An 18,885-nucleotide genomic window follows, 5' to 3' on the forward strand; every position below is an offset into this window, starting at 1 on the left:
ATGTCTGAACTGGGGTGACAGAGTGGGCTAAAGAACGGTGATGGATCAAACCCAGATCTTTTGACTGGGTGTGAGTGTTTGATTGGTTCAGATGCTCCGTCCATCACCACCCCCTTTTGTACAACTTCTGAAAGATAGCATTTATTATTTTAATGAGTTGACGTAACTCTTGGGGGGTGGTTTTCCGACTGCCACCCCCCTCAGAACCTTGCAAATTGCGGGAGAGCTGCCACCTACCTCACCAATCCACTGCATACAGCCTTGGTCCTCCATCTACTTTGTCAAGAGCTTGATTGTGGAATTGTTAGGTTAGAGCAAGTATGTTTTCATCCATATCCAAAACACTGCGGTATAGTTACTACACCTCCATTTCCTCCACCAAGTACAGTAGGCTCTTAGTGCCTTTTCTAATCTACAGGTCTTGCAGATTGAGACTTGTTTTAATCACTTCAACTCTTTTAGGTTACCACACTTAGAAAACCCAATTAGAGATTTCTGGCAAATGAACCACTTCTTTCTAGCCGGCCTTATTATATTCCAGAATCCTTTTGACACTGCTTGTAGTGCTTCATCAACTTGACTAGTCTCCTGGAGACTGGTAGTCTTCCATTTATGTCATTACCAGTGGAGATGGGTGGTAATACAACCTACACTTTATCTGCTGGTTTGAAAATGAAATGGTTATTGTAATTAATTTCTTCCAACTTACCTGTACCAATTGGAACAGTAGTATTGTTTGTACATACCATACATCCTTTGTCTTTCTCTGTTGGTATTGCCCTTACCCTAATTCCACTGATTACTTGAAGACCTATTGCTGGATGACATGCATACTTGTTGCCATCCCCCTGGAGGTGATTGAGTGGCTTCTACCGACCTGGCAACTCATTGCGTCTGGCTGGCGAACTACATTGACCTGACAAAATATTCTGATTTAGCAGTTCTGATTCAATCTACTTCACAAACACTTTGGGTCCTCTGGCCAGCCTTTCCATTGGTCTCTGAGGACAGCCGACAGGCATACATCGACTTCAATGGCTTTTAAGAGTTGGTTGGTAGCCCCCATTCACTTCATCAATCCCTTTGAGACTGCTGGTAGACTTCCACCTGTCGTCCGAATATGGCAGACATGTTTTTCTCTTTCCCACCAACATTTGAGATTTTTTATATATATATATATATGTGATAAAAGACCCCCTGCCACATTTTATAAGGATATTGCAAGTCACTACATTACAACTTCACTCTCTCTCTCTAACTCACTACCTCACTCACTCTCTATCTCACTACCTCACTCGCTCTCTTTCTATCTCACTAACTCACTTTCACTCTATCTCACTACCTCACTCGCTCTCTTTCTATCTCACTAACTCACTTTCACTCTCTCTTTCACTACCTCACTCTCTCTCTATCTCACTACCTCACAACATCACTCTCTGTTTATATCTCACTACCTCACAACATCCCTCTCCCTCACTACCTCACTCTCTATCTACCTCACTCTCTCTCTCTCACTACCTCACTCTCTCTCAATACCTAACTCTCTCTCTCTATTTCACTACCTCACTCTCTCTCTGCTAATGCAATAGGTCTCACATTTGCAAACAATTCAGCTATTGCCAATAGAAATGACAATGCCATTAATTTAGGGATAAAAAAAAATACAAAAATGATGAGCAATGCCAATAGCTCTACCTATAATATTGCCGAGACCATTGCATTGTAAATGCTTGTTATGTTTTGCTGTGCAGATGGAAGCATACTGCATAACAACAAGGGGGTGCAGTTTCACTTCACAACCTCCGTGGAGTTATTTGGGGAAAACCATGAAAATAGATTTGCCCCAAGCAGCCCTAGGTGGTGTAATTGAGGTTAAACCTAAAAATAAGATTAAAACTCTATAACATTTGTTCAGCTATTGTGTTTCTTTATAGTGCATTACATTCAATCATTACATTCAGTGATATTTATTAAAAGTAGTTTTTAAACATGAACTTAGTAACATTTGAGAATACCCTCATGCTCTGACATTTGCCATGGGTGAGCTAAGACAAGTCAGTTTCTGATGTGCATTGTGTATTTGACTAATATACAGTGACAGAAAAAGAATGTACACCCTTTTGATATTCAGAGGTTTTACATGCAAAATTCGTACAAATCCAAGTTTTATCTGTGCATACATCTAATCTCATGTGACAACACACACATTTTAATTTGTCATTATTAAACAGAAAATCAGCTAACCTTTAGTAGCCTTGTGTGAAATGAAAAGTACAGCATGATTCAGTCATGTGTGGGTATCCTATGGCTGCAATAACTTGACTTGAATGTTTCCTGTAAGAGTTGATCTCTCTCTCATAATGCTGGGAAGGGATTCCAGCCCACTACTCCTTAGAAAACTGCTTAGGCTATGTTATGTTTGAAGACACTTGTTTATGCACAACTTTCTTTAGGTTGTGTCACAGCTTCTAAATGAGATTATGGTCTGGACTTTGAGTTGGTCATTCTAATATCCTTATTGTTTTCTTTTTCATCTAAACATCAGTAGGAGAGTGAGAAGCAAGAGCCAAGACCCGTTCGTCTTCTCAAATAATTAGTATAATACCAACATGAGTACAGATCTCCTATTTTGTTTGCTACTGTAGCTATAACCACTTTTTGTGGATTTTATAGGTGCACTTCCTTGGAACCCAAAGGATATTTTAAAAGAACCCTCACTCACCAACCTCGTAGGTGACATGCTTCATCATTGGGTTCCCACCGTGGTCGCAGGACGACCGAGGCGAGGCTGGTACTAGGGAGGGTTAGATGCCTTGACGAAAGTTGGACAACAGGGTCCACCCCCTCGGCCTATCCCACTTAGCGAGAGGCTACCACTGCAAAGAAGTGCTCACGATACAGCAAACCTATCACTATTCTGGGCATGATGGAGAAATGTTTTGTTAAGCTTACCTTTTTCAGTTTAAGCAAGATTGTGCGCCAGGATTAGCAATGTTTATCAGGCTTTCTGCTCATGTTATTGCTTGTATTTACTAGTGAGAAAATGGTTTCGGTTTGCCATTACTAATGAGTTTCATTTATTAGCGCAGGTGGTCCGCCAAGAGATTTATATTAGGATTATTCCTATTTTACGCTTTAAAACAATAAATAAGGAACGTGGATTTCACAGGAACTGGGCCCTCTGGAGAAGCCAGGACTGCTGTGGACAACCATGTGTTGAGTTAGCTCTGCTTGTCTTTGGCTTGTCTTGTCTTTCCATCTTTTTGGCCTTGCTCTGCAAAATAATCAACTCTTCTTTTTCAACTGGGACTGTTCCGGCTCTCTGGAAACAGGCATGGGTCTCACCTATCTTAAAAAAACCTACACTGGACCCAACCAAACCTGAGAATTTCAGACCCATATCCCTTCTTCCTTGGGTGGCCAAAATCGCAGAGGCACATGTGAACAATGTCCTAACTCAGTTTGTGAATTCTAATGCATCTTGGATCCCTCACAGAATGGGTTCCATCCAGGTCATAGTACGGAAACGGCCCTTCTAGCCATGACTGAGCACCTGCGGTCCATCATGGACAATGGTCAAAGTGCGGCGCTATTTTTGTTAGACCTCAGCGCCGCCTTCGACACGGTCTCCCATGGCATCTTACTTCAGAGGCTAGAGGAAGTGGGGGTAAGGGGGTCGGCCTTACAATGGTTCCGCTCCTTTCTGACCAACAGATCTTTCAAAGTGTCTGCCCCCCCATTCCTTTCTCAGATCCACTCCATCGATCAGGGGGTTCCCCAGGGATCGGCACTGAGTCCATCGCTCTTTAATCTTTATGTTCAGCCGCTGGCTGCGGTCGCTAAGCAATGGGACCTTACTATGGTCTCCTACGCTGACGACACGCAGCTTGTCATTACCTTGGCTGAAGCATCCTCCCCAACAGCCTCCAGATTTAGAGAAGGAATGACAGCAGTAGCAGAATGGATGGCGGCCAACTGTCTGCAATTAAACACTTGCAAAACGGAGATTCTGTTGGTGGGAAAAGATTTCAGTCTGTGGAACGAGCATTGGTGGCCTACTGCCCTGGGTGCATTACCCACGCCCAAGAGAGTGGTTAAAAACCTTGGGGTTTTGATGGATTCTTCTCTCACTTTTCAAGCCCACACTAGGCAAGTTGCTGCCACCTGCTTTGGCCTTCTGAGAGGCCTCCGGCTCATTTTGAAGTTTTTTGACCCACCAATTCGACAACTGATTGTTCAGGAGACTAATTTATCTCGCCTGGACTATGCTAGTTCCCTCCTTTTGGGGGCGAATAAGGTGGAAATACTCAGGTTGCAGCGGGTTCAAAATGCTGCTGCCAGAGCTTTGGTGGGACTCCCGCGCTTTTGCTCTGCCACTAGTACTATCCTTAGGTTGCACTGGCTCCCCGTTGAAAAGCGGATTCATTTTAAGACACTGTGTCTATCTTTTAGATATTGAAATCTGCTAGTCCTGCCCTTCTGAGCAATCTACTCGCCTTCTACGTCCCTTCCCGCCAGCTTCGTTCAGCAGAGCAACTCCTGGCGGTTGTCCCTAGAGTGAGGCTCTCCCGTGCGGGTGGACGTTCCTTTCGCTACCTCGCTCCCAGGCTATGGAACTCCCTGCCCGAGCAAATTAGTGGCATAGACTGCTTGCTTGCTTTTAGGAAAGCTATTAAGACTTTTCTCTTTCCTTCAGTTTAGTTATGCGACAGGATACTTTACCACTTTTTTAGACTGTTATGTGTGTCTGTGCCCTCTTCGCGGCCAGCGCCGGGACGCCCCTTCGCTGGGGCAGCTGTGCGCTCTACAAAGCCTAATAACATAACATAACATACCTCGCCATGCTGTGTGAGCAGAGTTGTTTTGTAGTGGCAGGGATGAAAAGATGCTTGGTTGTCTACGAGACCGTCCCAGTGGGGCAGTCAGCAGTACAGTGTCCTGGCACTGCCTGGCGGTGCAGCACACCAGATACAGACTCAGTCCCCTGAGAAGAACATGGCTTGAAACAGAGGGATATGAGTAATCAGGCACCGTGACCGAAGCCTCTATTATTTATTATTACATTTACTCTGTAAAGGGAATGGATATCAATACCCCACTTTTGTTGTGGGATGACAAATTAGTAGATGGGGCAAAGGGAATATCAGAGAAGGAATCCCACCTATCACAATGCTGGAAGTAAGCTCTGCAATTAGTAAGATCATTCCAAATAAAGCCCCTCAGTTGGACAAGATCCCGGGTGATCTCTACCTGAGTGAGACCATTGTTTGGAGCCCATATTTCACTTTACTCTTTAATGCCATCTTGTTAGGTGCACCAATTCCCCCAACTTGGGCAGAGCTGAGATTATACCAATTCATAAAAAGGTCCCCCTCGCAGCCGTCCAACTATCGGCCAATTAGCTTAATCAACACTGCGCAGAAGCTGTTCAGTAAAATAATACTTTAAAGTTTACAAGAATGGATGACTGATAGAGAGATTATAACTCCATTACATGCGGGCTTCCAGGAGTGTACTAGTACTGTGGACCAGGTCTTTCGTCTCTAAGTTTTATTCTGGAAAATGGTGGCTTCGGGAGATGGCCAGCTCTTAGTTTTTTGTTTTTGTTGACTTGCGGTTTGCATTCGACCTGGTCCCTAGGTCCACCCTCTGGCAGGTCTGGCTGAAATATGCACACCCAATGAGTTCTTAGCCATCCTAATGAATCTCCATAAACATAACTATGCCCTGGTCCGTTGTGGCCAGCTGGGTGAGCTGACAGAGCTATTCCCTGTACACAGAGGGGTAAGATAGGGTTGTGTTCATGCTCCTACCATGTTTACTCTTTATGTCAATTACCTTATCATGTTGATGCCCCATGTCTGGCAGGCATTAGGGTTCCTGCCCCACTGTTTGCCGACGATACATTGCTACTGTCTAAATCACCAATGGGGCTTCAAAAAATCTTAAGACTGATTTGAGAACTTCTGCAGTCAAAGGGGCTTGAAAAATCCCTGCCACTCTGTGAGGTCAAATCCTAAGCTCAAAGGGTCCCCCCTGGAACATGTGCATACGTTTGAATACCTAGGACTGACCCTCACTGAGCAGCTAGGTTGGCAGCACCATATCGAAAGATGCAGGCTTAAACTAGATCAAATCTTCGGAGGGTTGGTCAAAGCGCAACGAGGATCTCACTTTTGCCCAATCTTGCCAGTAATTCAAATATTCAAACAGCAGGCTCTAGGAATAGCCTTATATGAGGTGGAGCTTTGGAGCCATAAGCATATGGCCAAAATGGTAATAGTGGAAAATCAATTTCTACGACAGCTGACGAGTTTGCCAATGAGCACTCCGAGACGTATTTGGGCAACCCCTGAGCTCCATTTCCATCGTGAAGGGATAAAGGAAGTCCTAGACATCCCTGGGTTGGAAAGCATACCCTGGATCAAGTATATAGAATAGACACTGAGTATGATGAGGTGTGAGAACCTGTGGGATGATCTGCAGGTAGCTGTCTCAACTAACAAATTATTTTTAGAGAGAAACTATGGCAGTATATATTGTCTCAATTGCAGGCTCATCCTACATTTGGCACACTGACCGATTCCTTTCTTTTGATGATGGACGAATTTAGCTAGAACAGTTTCTTGATGAGATTGAATCCCCAGGAACAAGGAAGTTATATCTCCAATTTCGATACAGTACAGGCACATACTGATGCTACAGCTTGGGAGTGTGCAAGTATCGCCCTCACAGATCTGCTCACATACCGCCCTGGGCTGTCAATCACAGCCTGGCGGTGTGTGCAGGTGCACTGGCATCAACCATGGATGTGCAAGAGTACACAGCTACCAATCACAGCACAGCTACAGCTTGGGAGAGTGAGTGTGCATGTACAACTCTCACAGACACATCATGGGATCTGCTCACACACCACCCTGTCAATCAGAGCCTGGCAGTGTGCAGGTACACTGGCATCAACCATGCATGCATGAGAGAGTACACACCTACCTATCACAGCACAGCTACAGCTTGGGAGAGTGTGCATGTACCGCTCTCACAACACTTTAAATCACAGGTCGCAGGAACTGTGAGTCACACATCGGAGGGCAGAGCTATTCAGAAGGCGACCAACTTTACATTTCTAGTGGCAGTTGTTTATAAAACAGTCTGATGAAAACTGTCATCTAATCACCAAATACAGACTAGTGTTCAGTGTGTGCTCTTCTCTCCTGAAGGATGTCCTCATGTTTCGGAATCAATCATAATTGGACTTGGCTCATCTCATGTGCACCAACTAGCAACATGACACATGTTAGAAGTATGTTATTCATGCTAACTCTTTGTTTGTTTTAGCTTGTAATTAAATGTGGGTGTGTCTGTTCTGCTGTGTTTTTAGGTCCAGGCTGACGTTAGCAGCGCTCGCGTTGCTCTCACCATGTGACGGCTTCTTGTCATCAATACGATTTTAGAAGCTCGCTTTCTGCTCCGCCCGTGTTTTCCATTGGTGCGCGTCATTGTGCGTCACCAATTATGCAAAACCGGGTGTTATGATTGTCCAGGAGGCTTTTTAGTCCCTCCTGGTTACCACCCTGTCCACTTTTGGCCCAGCCCACTGTGATTGGATCTTTTACTTGCGGCAGGAGACAGGGTCTCTTAATTAGCCCCTAAGCGATTTTTTTATTTAGCTCCTCCCGCACATGTCTCCCAGGGATGAGTTGTGATTACGTGGAGCTCGCAGCCTCGCATACTTGAGGCTTTTCTCCAAGCGCACATCTCTCTCTGTGTAATTTTTTCAGCTTTACCGCACACACTTGATAAAAAGAGCCTGTCTAAACAGAAACTTGCGGGGATCAGCTGTGATTACATGGAGCTCGCGCCTCGCATAGTTCAAAGTAATGCCGCACGCATGGCTCTGTAGAAAACACCTCAAGCAACAGCCACTAAACTTAAGTGATATGCTTTCAATCTGGTTTCTAAATTCACCTAAAGACAGCTTCAGGCGAGAGTAATGTTTTCAGCTGCAGTGCATGTAGTAGCATTTGGTCGTTTTTTTTTTAAATAACACAACCAGAGGAAAAAGCTGCTTCTACAGAGGTAGGCGACGTTCTCAGTGCTTTTCCTGCCAAAGTCATCGAGAAGGCCGTCAACAGACAGCTCGCCGCCTTCCTCGAGACAAACGGATCCCTCGACCCTTCGCAGTCCGGCTTCCGAGCCAACCACAGCATCGAGACCGCCCTCATCACAGCCACCGACGACATCAGATCCCTGCTCGACAACGGGGAATCAGCGGCCCTCATCCTCCTGGACCTATCTGCGGCGTTCGACACTGTCTGCCACCGCACCCTAGTACAGAGCCTCAACAACATCGGAATCCAAGGAAAGGCTCTGGAGTGGATCATCTCGTTCCTCGCCAAAAGAACCCAGAGAGTCCGCCTCCCCCCGTTCAGATCCGAGGCCACCGAAGTCATCTGCGGCATACCACAAGGATCCTCACTCAGCCCCACCCTTTTCAACGTCTACATGAGCCCCCTCGCAGCCATCGCACGCCAACACAACCTCAACATCATCTCCTACGCCGACGACACCCAGCTGATCCTCTCCCTCACCAACGACCCCGCCACCGCCAGAGCCAGCCTACACAAAGGGATGAAAGACGTCGCCGAGTGGATGAAGAACAGCCGCCTGAAACTGAACTCAGACAAGACGGAAGTCCTCATCCTGGGATCATCGCCCTCCGCCTGGGACGAGACCTGGTGGCCCCCTGCCTTGGGCACCACCCCCAAGCCAACGGACCACGCACGAAACCTGGGCTTCATCCTGGACTCCTCCCTCTCGATGACCAGACAAGTCAACGCCGTTTCGTCATCGTGCTTCAACACCCTGCGCATGCTCCGTAAGATCTTCCGATGGATCCCCACCGAAACCAGAAAGACAGTCACCCAGGCACTCGTCACCAGCCGACTAGACTACGGGAACACCCTCTACGCGGGAACCACTGCCAAACTACAGAAAAGACTCCAGCGCATACAGAACACCTCCGCACGACTCATCCTGGACATCCCTCGCCACAGCCACATCTTGACCCACCTGAGAGACCTGCACTGGCTCCCCGTCAACAAGAGGATCACGTTCAGACTCCTCACCCACGCACACAAGGCTCTCCACGACATGGGCCCGAAGTACCTCAACAGCCCCCTCACTTTCTACACACCCACCCCCCAGCTACGATCGGCCAGCCTCGCCCTCGCCGCCGTACCACGCATTCGCAGAGCCACCGCTGGAGGAAGATCCTTCTCCTACCTGGCGGCCAAGACATGGAACTCCCTCCCCATCCACCTACGGCTGACCCGGGACAACCTCTCCTTCAGGAAACAACTCGAGACCTGGCTTTTCGAGCAGTAGCGGACCCCTCCCCCAGCGCCTTGAGACCCTACTGGGTGAGTAGCGCGCTATACAAATTGCTGATTGATTGATTGATAACATGAGCAAATGACGCGGTAATCTTACACCTGGCCCCAGATAAGGCTGGTGTGAGTTTCGGCCTGCAGAAGCCAGAGGTGCCTGTCCTTGGCAAACAGTGTTGTCTTTCCAGCAGCTCACTTCCTGACCCACCAACCCACTTAGGGCATGCCAGAATGTACTGTGAGAGAGCATGCATTATCTACATAAGACAGACTCAAACAAATTGCCTTGATGTAGACTGGCCTGAGAAGTTATTCATCAACATGATCATTCTCCCAGCTAAGATGAAACAAGCATTACAAATGCAATAGGTCTCGCCTTTCATTAAGTTAAAGCCATTTGCTTTGCTATACAATACTATTAGCAAAGCAAATGGCTTTAACTTAATCAAAGGCAAGACCTATTGCATTTTCAATGCTTGTTTCTTCTTGCGTTGTCTGAGTTACAGTAACAGTTCTTAGCATCACTTGTTTGAAACACGTGGACGTGAGAGATGTGCACTGAATAAACTATAACTCCAGTGTAGTTACTTTTACTCCCAGTACTGCTGTGAGTAATGGTGGTACCAGTAGTATCTGCTACTAGTGGTTGTACTAGTGGCGCTCTGATCTCTATGACTCAGATTTTAGGGATACTGCTACCGCTGGATATTCTAACACTAATGGGTAGTATAAAGGCCGTTACTACTAGTAATATCACCAATAGTATTACTACCAGCATTAATAATTCTACTACTAATAGATCTGTATTATTACAGCTGCTAGTAATGATGCTACTTCTGCACTTGGGTACTACTAATAGTGTCATTACCACCTACAGGACTGCTTCTGGTAATGGAAGTATTAATGGTTGTGAGAGGGGCGGGTGGAAAAAGAAGCTAGGAAGTCTTATGTGTGGATCTATGTTGGCGTATTTATTCAAATCACAGTGTACACACAAAAAAAATACAGGTGAGACTTCGTGGGTGTTGGTTTCTGGATGGTGCTTGAGATTTCTCTGCCAGTTTCTTCCTCTCCAGGTGGACGGTGATGACGTTCCCCCGGGTACCGTGGGAAGAGACAGAGGCGGTAAGTATGGCTGTCACGGGTTTTGGGCTTGGTAAAAAAGTACTATCACCAAGGTGGTAGGGAACACCGGGTGCACTCAGATTAAGGGCAGTGCAGAGGCTGAGTAGGGAACGTGCTCAAATTACGGGGTAAAATGTGCAGAAGTCTCAACTCTCCCTTACATCAGGTCACAAGCTTAAGTATGGTGCCAAACAGTCAATGCCGATGCCAGAGTTACGGCAGCATTCAGGCGTCCTCCGGGGGCGTCCACCAATCCTCGGACCAGGCCTCTGCTTCACCGGTAACGTTGTCCTCGTCCTCCGCTGTGAAGGCGCTGATCTCGGGTCGGTCCTCATCAGGTCAAGCCGTCTTCGGGGTTTCCAGGTTCCTCTCGTCCGGGTTCTGCGCGTCGTCCTTCTTGCTCCTGGCGTCCTCCGGGTTCCGTCCTTCTCCCGCCAGGTCCGCCTTTCTAATGCCCCAGGCCTCCTCCCATTGGTCGGTTCTCTTCCCTGGGCGATCCTGCAGGGAAGAGGAGTTCGGGTTAGTTAACGCTCGCTTGTCTGGTGTGGCGAACAGCAACACGGCCTGAGAGCCCCAGCGGGGGTCTATCATGGGGGTAAAAGCGGGCTCCTCCTCACATCCCCCTTCCCTAACTTTCTTGCTAGCAAGAAAAGGATCGAGTGGGTATCTGGAGAGGTAATCAGCATTTGTTTGTTCTTTTCCTTTTCAATGTTGAGTCCGGAATCAGTATGGTTGGAGCGCCAAGAACCATCTTAGTATCCTGTCGTTGTGTCCTTTGTTTTTAGCCAACCATTCTAGCGGGGAGTGATCTGTATATAGGGTGAATTCTCGGCCCTCTAAATAATACCTAAGGGTTTCCACTGCCCATTTGATGGCGAGGGCCTCCTTTTCAATAACAGCGTATCTTTTCTCTCGTGAGAACAGTTTTCTGCCTATATATAGTATAGGTCTCTCGTGCCCCTGGGAGTCGATCTGGGATAACACCGCCCCCAGGCCAGCGTCCGAGGCGTCCATTTGTAACACAAAAGGCCTAGAGTAGTTAGGACTGAGTAGGACCGGTCGGGAAGGGAGGGCATGTTTTAACTGCATAAAGGCTTTTTTAAGGCCAGGAGAGGGTTGCCTCAACTCTTGTTCGGTCTTTGTCTCTTTTTTTAATAGATCAGTCATGGGTGAAGCCAGTTGTGAGAAATTGGGTATAAACCTTCTACAATACCCTAAAACCCTAAGAAAAGCTCTTAATTCTTTCTTTGTCTGGGGAAAGGGGATAGAGGTGATGGCTTCTATCTTTTCTTCCTGTGGCTTTCAATATCCCTCTCCCTTAAGGTACCCTAGATATTTTACTGAGCAAGCTGTTAATTTGCTTTTGGCCAGGTTTATGGTTAGCCCACTGCTTTTCAGTGCTTGTATAACTCCGGTAAGGTGAGACAAGTGTTCTTCCCATGACAAACTATGGATGACTATATTGTCAATGTATGCTGCTGCAAACTCTGCACAGGGTCTTAAAACCTGGTTCATTAACCTTTGAAAGGGGGCTGGGCCCCTTGCAGACCGAAAGGCAATACTGTAAAATGGTATAACCCACTAGGAGTGGAGAATGCCATTTCTTCCCGATCTTGTGGCTTCAGGGGCACCTGCCAATACCCCTTACATAAGTCTAAGGTACTGATGTACCGTACTGTGTCAGTCGTTCTACCATTTCATCGACTCTCAGAAGGGGGTAGGAATCAAATTGGGAAATTTTGTTAGCCTCCCTAAAGTCGATGCAGAATCTGATGGACCCATCAGGCTTAGGCACTCAAACTATGTGCGAGTTCCACTCACTGTTAGAGGGATCAAAGATGCCCATATTTATCATGTTTTGAACTTCCTGTTCTATGGCTTGCCTGCGTGACTCAGGGATATGGTACAGCCTTAGTTTCACCTTCTTGCCTGGGGGTGTGGTGATGGCATTTCTATAAGTGGGGTTTTTCCCTGTTCGACGGAAAATACCTTAGAGAGGGGTTTTATCTGGTCACTAGTTCCTGTCTTTGTTTCTCGGGCAAGTCACAGTCGATACTTTGTTGGAAGAGACAGGCAGGTTCTGGAGGGATCCCTAACAAAACAGGAATAGCTCATTCCCACTTTTTCAGCAAATTGATATGATATATCTGGGTATGGGCTTTTCTCTTAGGATCCAACTCTAGCCGGTAGGTTACTGGAGTGACCCTTTCTACAACCCGATAAGAACCTTGCCACTGTCCTAGTAACTTGTGATCGGAAGAGGGAATCATCAGTAGAGCAAAATCGTTTACCTCTAAACTGTGGTCTTTAGCTTTTTTGTCGTATTGAGCCCCTTGTGCAGCTTGGGCCTGTTCCATGTGGGAAGCAACAATACTACGGATTTGTCCCAGATGGGTTTTTAGGTTGTGGACATATTCTGGGAGGGGTTTTACACCCTCAGGGTCTTCTTCCCACTCTTCTTTGAGCATGTCCAGCAGGGTACGAGGCTGGCGTCCATATAGTAATTCGAAGGGGGAGTACCCCGTATTTTTCTGGGTTTTGCACCTAATGTCAAAGAGAGCCAAAGGAAGCTTATCTTCCCACTTACGAGACTCAAGATCCAACAGCTTTTTTAAGGTGGTCTTCAATGTAGCATTGTATCTTTCCACTAACCCATCGGTCTGGGGGTGCTAAGCTGCTGTTCTGATTTGTTCGATGTTTAACATAAGACAGACTTGTTTCAAGAGGTGAGAATAAATGGAGTCCCTTGATTTGTGATAATTTCTCTTGGGAACCCCACCCTAGAGAATATATTGATCATTGCTTTGGCAATTTGAGCGGCATTTGGTTGGCGTAAGGCTACTGCTTCGGGGAAGCGGGTGGCATAATCCACTAACACCAGAGCAAACCTACATCCACTGTGAGAGGGAAGTAAGGGACCGATTATATGCATTCCCACTCTCGAGAAAGGCTCTTGAATAAGTGGCATGGGATGTAAAGGAACTTTCGTGGGTAAAATCCTGCTGTTTTCTTGGCAGATGGGACATTCCTTGCAGTACTGACGTACCTTTTGGTAAATACCTGGCCAGTAGAATTTCTCTATTTTTTTTAAAACAATTTTTATTATTTTCTGAACAATCTATTACAAAATACCATTGCATCCGCTTTCAATTACCTCCCCCCACCTCCCCAACCCCTCTCCCATGATATTGTTCCCATCTCCTTGTACATAGTATCATTCGATGGATTATCTTGTAACCTCCTACTTATCTTACTTGAAACCATACCGACTTCCACCCCCTCCCCTCCCCTCCTCCCCCGGTGTGTCGCACTGTGATTATCCATTTCCAACTGCATTTTGCAATTGCACTACAGCGTGGCCAATCCTAACGTGTACCTGCTAGGGATTTGCAATTTCTAGTAGCCTTGTCCTAGTCTTCTTCCTGGTGAGTATCAGCTAGTGCTTGCACCATCATTTCCCAGGCCCGTGCTGTTTCAAAGTCCTTTTCTTTTTTTGAACGTTTCGCCTGCTTGAATCTGAGCATACTGTTGCTGCTGACCCACTTTTGCATCTCTGCCTTCCACCTTCCGCTACAAGGGCCCTCTTTTGCTTTCCAGCGCCTCGTTATTTCCCTTTTAGCTAACAGCAGTCCCAGGTCCACAAATTTACTAGTCAGCTTTGTTTTGGACATGTGTGGAAACCAGTGTAATATGGGCTGACATTGCTATTTTGAGGAAGGAATACAAGCAAGCAGTCAAGACCAGACAAGACAATATCAAACACGAGGCCTGGGAAAATCTTCTTTCTACGGTTGTCCTAAGGGACAGCAGGCAATTTTGGGATATAATCAACCAGCCCTTCTTCTCTGATTCAGCCAATGTTGCCATGGATTGTGTTATCCCCGACGACAAATGACTGGCCCACTTTAGAACGGTGTACGGAGACAACGAGACGGCTAGTCAAGTGTGTCCCCTGGTGGTCCCAGATGCTTCCCCTATTTATTTTAAAAGGTCAGAGGTGGAGAAAGCTATTTTGGCCACTACCAAGAATAAGGCCCCTGCCCCTGATGGGGTGCCGGCCGATTTCTATATATACTCACCCAAGCTATGGGCGGGTGTTTTGGCTAACGTTTTCACCGCCGCTAATGGCAACTCTCTGCCAACCACCTGGGTAACTTCTACCATCGTCCCCATTTTTAAGAAGGGCCAGCGGGATGATCCCGGGTGTTATAGGCCCATATCCCTCCTGGACTCTGCAGTTAAGATCTTAGGCAGAGTCCTTCTGGTTAAACTGAGGGATAGCGTTGAGAAGTGCGGGTGGCTGGCCGATATTCAATATGGGTTCAGAGAGAGGAGAGGAACGGTTGAGCAATGCTCCAACTTACATCTGTTGATCTCGAAATATACGGTGGCCAAGGAGGGGTCTCTATTCCTAGCGTTTATGGACCTCTCCTCGGCCTTCGACTTGGTGAACAGGTCTAAGTTGTGGACCACCCTCCTGGGGATGGGGATAGATGAGGCGCTGGTCAGGTACATGGCTTCCCTTCACCAAGAGCTATTTGCTGTGGTGCGGGTTACAAATGAGGGAAGGTGTACGCCCAGTTTTAATTCTATGCGTGGGGTCAGGCAGGGCTGTATATTGGCCCCGCTGCTCTTTACCATTTACATTAATGGCTTGGGTGCCTACCTGGAGGACGTTGAGGGTGATGTTCCGCGTGCAGGAGCAGTTAAGATCCCTGCTCTCTTGTACGCGGATGACGCGGTGCTGATAGCTCGCACTGGTGTCTGTCTGCAACGTCTTCTGGATGCTTTTGGCACATTTAAGGACCACCTGGACTTAAAAATAAACACGAATAAATCACACACAATGGTTGTTGGGCGCCAAAGTAATAAGGGGAAATTCAAAACCTTTGAATGTAAAGGCGAGGTTGTCACCAGAGTCTCGACTTTCCCCTATTTGGGGGTCCTTTTTGATTAGAGGGGCTCTTGGGGACCCCAGGTCAGAGCTAAGAGGCTGGCGGTGACTAGATCATCAGCAGCCCTCATGGGATTTGCAAGCAGGCTGGGTGCTAGGCCGATGGAAGCCCTCCTGAAGATCTATAATAGCAAATCTGTTGCTCTGGCCTTATATGGTTCACCCCTTTGGGGCTATGTAAATCTTGAACCAATACAGAAGGCGGAAAACAGATTTCTACGGTCCCTCTTGTCTGTCCCACAGTCCACACCGACCTTTTCCATACATATGGAGGTGGGTCTGGATTTCTTCATTGATGGGTTGAACATGGCACCCTTGATCTTTTGGCTAAAGACGTGGCTCAATGAAGAACTGCCCCTTGATCATAAGATAATGGCTGATGTCATGTCTTTGGACCACTTTAAAAGGGTGCCATGGCTGGCCTATCTGATGAAGTCCTTTTCAGAACTGGGACGACCGGAACTCTTCACATCCCCCATGGACATTAAGAAACAGGATATAGACTTAATCAAGAAGCAGTTCATGGGTAGGGCAAGAGTGGGTCGTGAGGAAAGGGAACTGCAGAAACCGGCAGTGAGGAAACACTATCTGCTTGTAAATCCCATTGCACTAGCACCCTACCTTGGTTTCGTTACGAAGCCATTCCATAGGTTTCTCTTGACCAAGTTTAGGTTTAATTTGTTACCTTTTTATCTGGGTAACTTTAAAACTTGGGAAAAACCAGAGCTAGCTCCCCCCTGTTGTTGTGATTATTTTTCTGTTCAAGATACCATGCATTTTGTTATGTTTTGTGGTTTCTTTCTAGAGCCTAGGAAAAAATATCTGTTATCTGTTTTAAAGGAGGCTGGCTTCACACAGATGAGACCAGCCCTGCTCTATCTCCAATCACTGAACGACATTCGCATTACATCTTGCATGGCAAATTTCTTGGTGGCGGCAGCTAGAGCTAAAAAAACACACCAGAGTAATGGGCCCCCTAAATGAGTTTTATTAATATTTTTAAACGTTGTATAAAATGAATTTAATCCGCTCTTTTTAAATGGAGCCTGGTACAGAACCTAATTGTATGCACTGATTTGTATGATATTGTAAATAGTTTTTATTTGTCTCGCAATGTTTTATCTCTTTGTATGATTTTTAACTAAATCTAATAAAGATATTTTGACTGACTGACTGTGTAATATGCAAGTTGCCATGTCGAATGTTAAATTCCTTTCTGTTTCCTCATGCAATATGTTTCCCACTTCCTTCCAATAATCTCCTATCTTTGGGCACTCCCACAGCATGTGTTCCAACTCCACTTCCTCCCTCCTACATCTGGGACACACGGCTTCCTCTACAATGAAATACTTCTTAATCTTTACTGGCGTCAGGTACGCTCTGTGCAATATAAAAAAATGCACTACTTGGAATCGCGCATTCTTCGTGCCCTTCCAAGCTATACGCACTATGTGTTCCCATGCCGTTTCTGATATCGGTTTCCCGACTCCCTCTTCCCACTTTACCCTCAAATCCTCTAGGGGCGCCAAATCTTCATGTAACATTCTGGAATACAAACACGTGACCGCCTTAAAAGTTCACGCCGCCATTACCACATATTGGCATGCCTTCGTCGTTTTGGGTTCTCTTGGTCCTTCTCGCCACTGCAGCCGTATGGCATGCGCCACTGCCGCGTGCAATAAAAAGCCTCCCCTGGGAAGGTCATACCTGTCCTGTAAGGCCCCGTATGGCAACAGTTCCCCGTCTTCATACAAATCCCCAATCATCTGTATCTCAGCTTGCTCCCAGTCCATCAAATGGGTCCAGTCACTCCCGTGTGGTAACGCTGTAAGCATCCCCAACGGTATTTATGGCGCATAAGGATGTAGCACTCCCACTTTGCGCTGGCTGCGATTCCAAGACAATCGTGGTGTTTTCTCCTCCTGGGTAAGGTCGGCTAGGTCTAGTTTCTGCTGTAAGATTATATAGGACAGAACATGTTGTGGTATTCCTTTCCCTCTTTTATTATCTGGGCCCCTAAACTCCCTCGCGATCTCCTGTGTTAGCACCTGGAGTTGTGCCGCTAAGTAATATAACTCAAAATCTGGAACCGCTAAGCCCCCTTCAGCTTTCGGATGCATCAGGGTGGCCAGTGCAACCCTTCTTCCTGCACCACATATAAAGCCTGTTATCAGGGTGCGCAAAGACCTAAAGACTAAGTTCGGTATCCAAACAGGCAGGGTCCTAAAGTAGTATAGCAGTCGCGGTAACGCTACCATTTTTAATAAAGCAATGCGGCCCATCACAGACAATGGCAGTGTGGACCAAAAGGTCATATTATCCTTTAAGGCTCTCACACATCGTCCTATATTCCCCTCCAGAATGTATGCCATTCCATGGTATATGTTCACACCTAGGTATACCAGACATGTCGGCTCCCAACGCACTACGCTCAAACCCTCCGGTGGGCGCCCACCGAGCTTTATCGGGAACAGGCATGTCTTGGCCCAATTTACTCGGAGTCCTGAAACATCTCCAAACCCCGATAACAGGGCTGCCGCTCCATCCAGCGCCGCATCAGCATCTCCTAAAAACATCAGCAGATCATCCGCGTATAGCGAAATATACTGCTGGTCCCACCCTGAAATCTAGGCTCTCATAGTGTCTACCCAATCTCGCTCTCGTCGCCAGGGGCTCTATCGCTAGTGCAAACAGTAACGGGGAGATCAAACATCCTTGTCTCGTGCCACGTGCAACTCCACATTGGTGTGATATCAGCCCCCCTGCTTTCACTCTGGCCACCGCATCATTATATAGCACCCTCGTCCAGTTCACAAAATCTTCCCCTAACCCAAAACGCCCCAATGTCGCATGCAGGTACCTCAATTCTAAGCCGTCAAAGGCTTTTTCTATATCCACCGACAGCACCATCGGGTTCAGAGCGTCTGGGTTTACCTCTCCCATAATCCGTATCAGCTTCTGTATATTATTGGCTGTATTCCTGGTTGGAATAAACCCCGCTTGGTCATCATGGACCAGACCTGTCATGTGTTGCAGCAGGCGGGTCGCCAATATCTTACTCAAAACCTTATAAACTGTGGTCAACATGGATAGTGGTCTGTAAGCCGCAATATCTGTGCTATACTTCCCAGGCTTTAATAACGGGATAACAAGCGCTTCTCTCATGGTACTAGGGAGACATCCCAGCTCCTTTGCTTCATTATAAACCTCCAGCATTCGGGGGGCCAAAAGATCAATAAACTGTAGATAAAATTCTATCAGTAACCCATCCACACCTGGTGTCTTATTACGGGCCATATGTTTAATGGCGCTCCAAACCTCTTCCAATGTGATCCCCTGACCTAAAAATTTTGCTTGCTCCAATCTCCAAGAAGGCTTCTATATCTGATACCGTAGCTACCAGAGCGCTTTCATATAGCT

The sequence above is a fragment of the Lissotriton helveticus genome, chromosome 7 (assembly GCF_964261635.1).
Source record: "Lissotriton helveticus chromosome 7, aLisHel1.1, whole genome shotgun sequence".
Classification (NCBI taxonomy): domain Eukaryota; kingdom Metazoa; phylum Chordata; class Amphibia; order Caudata; family Salamandridae; genus Lissotriton; species Lissotriton helveticus.